The 8,875-nt window shown below is 47.0% G+C and overlaps 1 non-coding gene across 1 annotated transcript; it reads left to right on the top strand.

Moving 5' to 3' along the window:
* Positions 1-8,165: 8,165 nt before the first annotated feature.
* Positions 8,166-8,303, top strand: LOC119943056. Its single transcript, XR_005455540.1, has one exon. It is a non-coding gene; the product is annotated as a small nucleolar RNA SNORA7 (small nucleolar RNA).
* The last annotated feature ends 572 nt before the right edge of the window (positions 8,304-8,875 follow it).

The following is an 8,875-nucleotide window of genomic DNA, read 5'->3' on the forward strand; positions in this document are numbered from 1 at the left end:
CATGCGCCGTCCGAGCGGCGCCCCGGCCCCGCCCACCGGCCCCTCGCGGGCGGTGGCTGAGGAGGCCCGAGGAGGCTTGTGGGAGCCTGAGGAGGCTTCATTCATTCATTCATTCATTCATTCAACCGTATTTATTGAGCGCCTACTGTGTGCAGAGCAGTGTACTGAGCGCTTGGGAAGTCCAAGTTGGCAACATATAGAGCCGGGCCCTACCCAAAAGCGGGCTCACAGTCTAGAATCAACCAATCAATCGTATTTATTGAGCAATTACTGTGTGCAGAGCCCTGTACTGAGCGCTTGGGAAGTACCAGTTGGCAACATATAGAGCCGGTCCCTACCCAACAGCGGGCTCACAGTCGAGAATCAATCAATCAATCGTATTTATTGAGCGCTTACTGTGTGCAGAGCACTGTACTGAGCGCTTGGGACGTACAAGTTGGTAACATATAGAGCCGGTCCCTACCCAACAGCGGGCTCACAGTCGAGAATCAATCAATCAATCAATCGTATTTATTGAGCGCTTACTGTGTGCAGACCCCTGTACTGAACGCTTAGGAAGTACCAGTTGGCAACATATAGAAACGGTCCCTACCCAACAGCAGGCTCACAGTCTAGAATCGATCAATCATTCAATCGTATTTATTGAGCGCTTACTGTGTGCAGAGCACTGTACTGAGCGCTTGGGAAGAACAAGTTGGCAACATATAGACCGGTCCCTACTCAACAGCGGGCTCACAGTCTAGAATCAATCAATCAATCGTATTTATTGAGCGCTTACTGTGTGCAGAGCCCTGTACTGAGCGCTTGGGAAGTACAATCAATCAATTGTATTTATTGAGTTCTTACTGTGTGCAGAGCACTGTACTGAGCGCTTGGTAAGTACAAGTTGGCAACATATAGAGCCGGTCCCTACCCAACAGCGGGCTCACAGTCTAGAATCAATCGTATTTATTGAGCGCTTACTGTGTGCAGAGCACTGTACTGAGCACTTAGGAAGTACAAGTTGGCAACAGAGACGGTCCCTACCCAACAGCGGGCTCACAGTCTAGAATCAATCAATCAATCAATCGTATTTATTGAGCGCTTACTGTGTGCAGAGCCCTGTACTGAGCTCTTGGGAAGTACAAGTTGGCAACATATAGAGCCGGTCCCTACCCAACAGCGGGCTCACAGTCGAGAATAAATCAATCAATCGTATTTATTGAGCGCTTACTGTGTGCAGAGCACTGTACTGAGCGCTTGGGAAGTACCAGTTGGCAACATATAGAGCCGGTCCCTACCCAACAGCGGGCTCACAGTCGAGAATCAATCAATCAATCGTATTTATTGAGCGCTTACTGTGTGCAGACCCCTGTACTGAGCGCTTGGGAAGTACAAGTTGGCAACATATGGAGCCGGTCCCTACCCAACAGCGGGCTCACAGTCTAGAATCAATCAATCATTCAATCGTATTTATTGAGCGCTTACTGTGTGCAGAGCACTGTACTGAGCGCTTGGGAAGAACAAGTTGGCAACATATAGACCGGTCCCTACTCAACAGCGGGCTCACAGTCTAGAATCAATCAATCAATCGTATTTATTGAGCGCTTACTGTGTGCAGAGCCCTGTACTGAGCGCTTGGGAAGTACAATCAATCAATTGTATTTATTGAGTTCTTACTGTGTGCAGAGCACTGTACTGAGCACTTGGTAAGTACAAGTTGGCAACATATAGAGCCGGTCCCTACCCAACAGCGGGCTCACAGTCTAGAATCAATCGTATTTATTGAGCGCTTACTGTGTGCAGAGCACTGTACTGAGCACTTAGGAAGTACAAGTTGGCAACAGAGACGGTCCCTACCCAACAGCGGGCTCACAGTCTAGAATCAATCAATCAATCAATCGTATTTATTGAGCGCTTACTGTGTGCAGAGCCCTGTACTGAGCTCTTGGGAAGTACAAGTTGGCAACATATAGAGCCGGTCCCTACCCAACAGCGGGTTCACAGTCTAGAATCAATCAATCAATCGTATTTATTGAGCGCTTACTGTGCGCAGACCCCTGTACTGAGCGCTTGGGAAGTACAAGTTGGCAACATATAGAGCCGGTCCCTACCCAACAGCGGGCTCACAGTCTAGAATCAATCAATCAATCAATCGTATTTATTGAGCGCTTACTGTGTGCAGACCCCTGTACTGAGTGCTTGGGAAGTACCAGTTGGCAACATATAGAGCCGGTCCCTACCCAACAGCAGGCTCACAGTCTGGAATCAATCAATCAATCGTATTTATTGAGCGCTTACTGCGTGCAGAGCACTGTACTAAGCGCTTGGGAAGTACAATCAATCAATCGTATTTATTGAGCACTTACTGTGCGCAGACCCCTGTACTGAGCGCTTAGGAAGTACAAGTTGGCAACATATAGAGCCGGTCCCTACCCAACAGCAGGCTCACAGTCTAGAATCAATCAATCAATCAATCGTATTTATTGAGCGCTTACTGTGTGCAGAGCCCTGTACTGAATGCTTGGGAAGTACAAGTTGGTGACATATAGAGCCGGTCCCTACCCAGCAGCGGGCTCACAGTCTAGAATCAATCAATCATATTTATTGAGCGCTTACTGTGTGCAGAGCACTGTACTAAGCTCTTGGGAAGTAGAAGTTGGCAACATATAGAGACGGTCCCTACCCAACAGTGGCCTCACAGTCTAAAAGGGGGAGACAGAGAACAAAACAAAACATATTAACAAAATAAAATAAATAGCATAGATATGTACGAGTAGGATAAATAAATAGAGTAATAAATCTGTACAAACATATATACATATATACAGGTGCTGTGGGGAGGGGAAGGAGGTAAGGTGGGCGGGATGGAGAGGGGGAGGAGGGGGAGAGGAAGGAGGGGGCTCAGTCTGGGAAGGCCTCCTAGACAATAAAACAAAACACATTAACAAAATAAAATGAATAGAATAAATTTGTACAAGTAAAATAAATAGAGTAATAAATATGTACAAACATATATCCTTCTTGTGCTTCTGCTTCCAGTTGAGCGCTCCATCCCGGGTGGTGTACTGAGCGGTGGGTGCAGTCATTCATTCATTCATTCAATCGTATTTATTGAGCGCTTACTGTGTGCAGAGCACTGTACTGAGCGCTTGGGAAGTACAAGTTGGTAACATATAGAGCCGGTCCCTACCCAACAGCGGGCTCACAGTCTAGAAGGGGGAAACAGACAACAAAACAAAACATATTAACAAAATAAAATGAATAGAATAAATATGTACAAGTAAAATAAATAGAGTAATAAATATGTACAAACATATATCCTTCTAGTGCTTCTGCTTCCAGTTGAGCGCTCCATCCCGGGTGGTGTACTGAGCGCTGGGTGCAGTCATTCCTTCATTCATTCAATCATATTTATTGAGCGCTTACTGTGTGCAGAGCACTGTACAAAGCGCTTGGGAAGGACAAGTTGGCAACATATGGAGCGCTTAGTACAGTGCCCTGCACACAGTAAGCGCTCAATAAATACGATAAATACGATTGAATATAGAGACGGTCCCTATCCAACAGCGGGCTCACCGTCTAGAAGGGGGAGGCAGACAACAAAACAAAACATGTTAACAAAATAAAATAAATAGAATAGTAAATATGTACAAGTAAAATAAATAGAGTAATAAACCCGTACAAACATATATACAGGTGCTGTGGGGAGGGGAAGGAGGTAAGGCGAGGGGGAGGAGGCTCAGGAGGCTTGTGGAGCCTGTGGGCTTGTTGCCCTGCCCCGGGTTTGCCACCGGGTCCCCGCTAACAGACGTGTTGGGAGGCTTCGCCCCCGCCGCTCTTCCCGCCTCAGAGGGCACTAATAAAAATAATAATAATAATAATAGCATTTATTAATTATTATTTATTTATTTATTATTTATTTATTAAGCGTTTACTACCTCGCCCCCTCCTACCTCACCTCCCTTCTCTCCTTCTACTGCCCAGCCCGCACCCTCCGCTCCTCCACCGCTAATCTCCTCACTGTACCTCGCTCTCGCCTGTCCCGCCATCGACCCCCGGCCCACGTCATCCCCCGGGCCTGGAATGCCCTCCCTCTGCCCATCCGCCAAGCTAGCTCTCTTCCTTCCTTCAAGGCCCTGCTGAGAGCTCACCTCCTCCAGGAGGCCTTCCCAGACTGAGCCCCTTCTTTCCTCTCCCCCTCGTCCCCCTCTCCATCCCCCCGCCTTACCGCCTTCCCCTCCCCACAGCACCTGTATATATGTATATATGGTTGTACATATTTATTACTCTGTTTATTTATTTATTTATTTATTTTACTTGTACATTTCTATCCTACTTATTTTATTTTGTTGGTATGTTTGGTTCTGTTCTCTGTCTCCCCCTTTTAGACTGTGAGCCCACTATCGGGTAGGGACTGTCTCTATGTGATGCCAATTTGTACTTCCCAAGCGCTTAGTACAGTGCTCTGCACATAGTAAGCGCTCAATAAATACGATTGATTGATTGATTGATTGATTGATTAAGCGCATACTATGTGCAAAGCACTGTTCTAAGCGCTGGGGAGGTTACAAGGTTGTCCCACAGGGGGCTCAGTCTTAATCCCCATTTTACAGATGAGGGAACTGAGGCACAGAGAAATTAAGTGATTTGCCCAAAGTCGCGCTGGGAGGCTTAGCCCCCCGCCGCTCTTCCCGCCTCAGAGGGCACTAATAATAATAATAATAATGATGGCATTTATTAAGCGCATACTATGTGCAAAGCACTGTTCTAAGCGCTGGGGAGGTTACAAGGTTGTCCCACAGGGGGCTCAGTCTTAATCCCCATTTTACAGATGAGGGAACTGAGGCACAGAGAAATTAAGTGACTTGCCCAGAGTCGTGTTGGGAGGCTTCGCCCCCGCCGCTCTTCCCGCCTCAGAGGGCACTAATAATAATAATAATGGCATTTATTAAGCGCTTACTACGTGCAAAGCACTGTTCTAAGCGCAGGGGAGGTTACAAGGTGGTCCCACAGGGGGCTCACAGCCTTAATCCCCATTTTACAGATGAGGGAATTGAGGCACAGAGAAATTAAGTGATTTGCCCAAAGTCGCGTTGGGAGTCTTCGCCCCCGCTGCTCTTTCCGCCTCAGAGGGCACTAATAATAATAATAATAATGGCATTTATTATGCGCTTACTATGTGCAAAGCACTGTTCTAAGCGCAGGGGAGGTTACAAGGTTATCCCACAGGGGGCTCACAGCCTTAATCCCCATTTTACAGATGAGGGAATTGAGGCACAGAGAAATTAAGTGATTTGCCCAAAGTCGCGTTGGGAGTCTTCGCCCCCGCTGCTCTTTCCGCCTCAGAGGGCACTAATAATAATAATAATAATGGCATTTATTATGTGCTTACTATGTGCAAAGCACTGTTCTAAGCGCAGGGGAGGTTACAAGGTTATCCCACAGGGGGCTCACAGCCTTAATCCCCATTTTACAGATGAGGGAATTGAGGCACAGAGAAATTAAGTGACTTGCCCAAAGTCGCGCTGGGAGGCTTCGCCCCCGCCGCTCTTCCCGCCTCAGAGGGCACTAATAATAATAATAATAATGATGGCATTTTTTAAGCGCTTACAATGTGCAAAGCACTGTTCTAAGCGCTGGGGAGGTTACAAGGTTGTCCCACAGGGGGCTCACAGTCTTAATCCCCATTTTACAGATGAGCAAACTGAGGCACAGAGAAATTAAGTGACTTGCCCAAAGTCACACAGCTGACAATTGGCAGAGTGGGGATTCGAACCCCTGACCCCGAAGCCCGGGCCCTTTCCAGTGAGCCACGCTGCTTCTCTAGTAGCCTCCAGGCTGTTTGGCCGCTGTCCATGTTGCCTCACCACGTGCCCCTTATTCAATCGTATTTATTGAGCGCTTACTGTGTGCAGAGCATAGTACTAAGCGCTTGGGAAGTACAACTTGGCAACATATAGAGACGGTCCCTACCCAACAACAGGCTCACAGTCTAGAAAGGGGGCTCACTTGGCCTCGACCATCGCCTTATGGCCACCAACATCCCTTTTCCTGCTTGGAAACGTTTTGGTTAACGGGTTCCTGGCATTTAGCAAATTCCTGATCCTCCTTCTCACCTCAAAACTCACTAGAGAAGCAGCGTGCCTCAGTGGAAAGAGCCTGGGCTTTGGAGTCAGAGGTCATGGGTTCAAATCCCAGCTCTGCCACTTGTCAGCTGTGTGACTTTTGGACAAGTCACTTCACTTCTCTGGGCCTCAGTTAACTCATCTGTAAAATGGGGATTAAGACTGTAAGCCCCCTGTGGGACAACCTGATAACCTTGTAATCTCCCCAGTGCTTAGAACAGTACTTTGCACGTAGTAAGCGCTTAATAAATGCCATCATTTTAAATGGAGAAGGAGAGGAAGAAACAGGCTTTGGGGGTACACACACACATACGCACAAACACACACACACCCCACCCCCCCCCCCAGGAAAAAACAAGCTTTGGGGTACACACACACATCCCCAGCCTTCAGGAAAAAACAAACTTGGGGGGTACACACACACACACACTCACCCCTGACAGCCTTCAAGCATACAAATATTAATAATAATGATGGTATTTAAGCACTTACCATGTGCCAAGCATTCATTCATTCAGTCAGTCTTATTTATTGAGCACTTACTGTGTGTAGAGCACTGTACTGAGCGCCTGGGAAGTACAAGTTGGCAACATAGAAACGGACCCTACCCAACAACGGGCTCACGGGTGCTGGGGTAGATACAAGGTAATCAGGTTGTCCCATGTAGGGCTCACGGTCTTAATCCCGGTTTTACAGATGAGGGAACTGAGGCACAGAGAAGTTGTGACTTGCCCAAGGTCACCCAGCAGGCAGGTGACAGAGTCGGGATTAGAACCCATGACCTCTGACTCACAAGCCCGGGCTCTTTCCACTAAGACATGCTGCTTCTCAATGTGTGACCAGATGTCCAGATGGCCCCAAATGGATGGGACTGTCACAAAGTTCAGGAATCTTTAACCTAAGTGGGCTGAGCTGTCATGGCGTAGTGGCTATAGTCAGAGTCAGAAGGTCATGAGTTCTAATTCTGGACTTTGCTGTGTGACCTTGGGCAAGTCACTTGACTTCTCTGGGCCTCAGTCCCCTCATCTGGAAAATGGGGATTGAGACTGTGAGCCCCACGTGAGACAGGGACTCTGTGCAACCCGGTTTGCTTGTATCCACACCAACACTTAGTACAGTGCCTGACACATAGTAAATACCATTATTATTTTTATTATTATAGTTTAAATGGTCACAAAATTCAGGAATCCATACACTCAGCGGGTTGGGCGGAAACCCTTATGTAGCCAGGGGACCTGAGGAGGCCGGCCGCAGGAGGAGATGAAAAAAGAAAAAGGAGCCTCTATGATTGCCTTCTGACCTATCATGACTATTCTGCACTGAGCTGGGGACCAGAATTAATGTGAGTTCCAGGGCAGGGTGGTTTTGATTTATTAATTTGTTAATTCATTCAATTGTATTTATTGAGCACTTACTCTGTGTAGAGCATTGTACTAAGCACTTGGAAAGTACAATTTAGCAACTAAGAAAGATAAGCCCTGCCCACAACGGGCTCACAGTCTAGAAGAGGGGAGAAAAGCATCAAAACAAGTAACCAACCATCAATAGCATCAATATTGGTTTAATTTATATTCTATTTATTTAATAGAATTATAGATATATACACATCATTAATATAAATAAATAGAATTATAAATGTGTACATATACACATAAGTGCTGTGGGGGGAAGGGGGTAGAGCAAAGGGAAAGTGTCGGGGAGATGGGGGGGAGCAGAGGAAAAGGGGGACTTGGTCTGGGAAGGCCTCCTGGAGGAGGTGGGCCTTCAGAAGGGCTTTGAAGGGGGGAAGTGTGACCGTTTGGCAGATTTGAGGAGGGAGGGCATTCCGGGTCAGGGGTTGATGGCGGGGGCAGGTGAGAACGAGGCACAGCGAGAAGGTTAGCACCTGAGGAGTGGAGTGTGCGGCCCTGGAGATTTTTGAGGAGGGGAGTGACATGCCCAGAGATCAGAAAGGCTGCTGATGCAGCAATCCAGTCGGGATAGGATGAGTGACTGTAGTAATGGGGAGATCAGTGCATTCCCCTTCTTGTGATTTATTTTAGTGTCTGTCTCCCATACACCTTCTCAGGGTTGCACCTGGAGAGTTTCCAGTACTCTACCAGTCTTGACTACAGGAGGGAGAGTCAAGCAGAGGCCTGACCATTCCATTCCTAGCTTCACCAGTGGGTAGCGAGTGGAAGGCAATCTGCTATAAGTCAAAACCCACCTGTGTTGGGCATTTTTTAAAAAGTGGGCAAGGGGTCAGTGGTGGGCAAGTCAAGATCAAGGCACAGTGAAGAGGCTGGCAGTAGTTTGTCATAATTTCTTCATTGATTAATTTGGAGAATACATATTGGCATTTGTTCCTCAGCACTCTAGCTACATCCCAGCAACACTTCATGCTTTCCAAAAGTCACGTTGGGGTGAGCAGTTGTTTCAGGAGAAAATAAGTGATTCGGAGGAAGTTGATTGAAAACAATTCAAACAGTACATGACTTCTATCATAGTGGGTGAAATTTGAGAAGGCTGTGGAAGATTAAAAATCTTAAATCTTCCTGTGGCTGAAATTTGAAATGAGCTATTTTATTTGTTGCTCTGGCAGACCTCTGACACTGCTCAGTGTTAAAATCCATTTCTAATAAATAATAAATTGTAAATTCTTGCAATTAGTTCCCTCTGCAGTGCCAGTGAGGGACTAGTAGGGTTGTCCCACTCTCGGGCCACTGAATAAAACAGCATTCCTGGCAGAGCCCATTGCATTATGCCTGTTCAGGGTCACATTGTGAGAC

The sequence above is a fragment of the Tachyglossus aculeatus genome, chromosome 21, assembly GCF_015852505.1.
Source record: "Tachyglossus aculeatus isolate mTacAcu1 chromosome 21, mTacAcu1.pri, whole genome shotgun sequence".
Classification (NCBI taxonomy): domain Eukaryota; kingdom Metazoa; phylum Chordata; class Mammalia; order Monotremata; family Tachyglossidae; genus Tachyglossus; species Tachyglossus aculeatus.